This window comes from Trypanosoma equiperdum (assembly GCF_001457755.1).
Source record: "Trypanosoma equiperdum strain OVI genome assembly, contig: ctg_862, whole genome shotgun sequence".
Classification (NCBI taxonomy): Eukaryota; Euglenozoa; class Kinetoplastea; order Trypanosomatida; family Trypanosomatidae; genus Trypanosoma; species Trypanosoma equiperdum.
The window spans coordinates 5,801-6,137 of NW_027124823.1; positions in this window are offsets into that span (position 1 = coordinate 5,801).

Below are 337 nucleotides of genomic sequence, written 5' to 3' on the forward strand. Positions count from 1 at the left end.
GGCAGTACGTCTCGTATCGAAGTATCGGCGACCGCTTTCCTGCCCAACGTAGACGCGTGCTCCTTGTACTAAACTAAGGTATAACTGGATCAAAATACAAATTTTGTACACTGATATTCACCAAGTTAAACCCACTGCAACAGCTTCCAACGCAGTTGTTGACCGTTTGAGGAATTCATGATGGGTGCAGCACCTGGTGGTGGCGTATTAGAGGAGGATACTATCTGCACGACGAAGAGGTGAAAGTGGTCGATGGTATATTAGACGAAGGAAACATAAGCCAATACCTGTAATATTTTGGTGGGGAACACATCGTAGGACATCGCTTTTTTTTTTT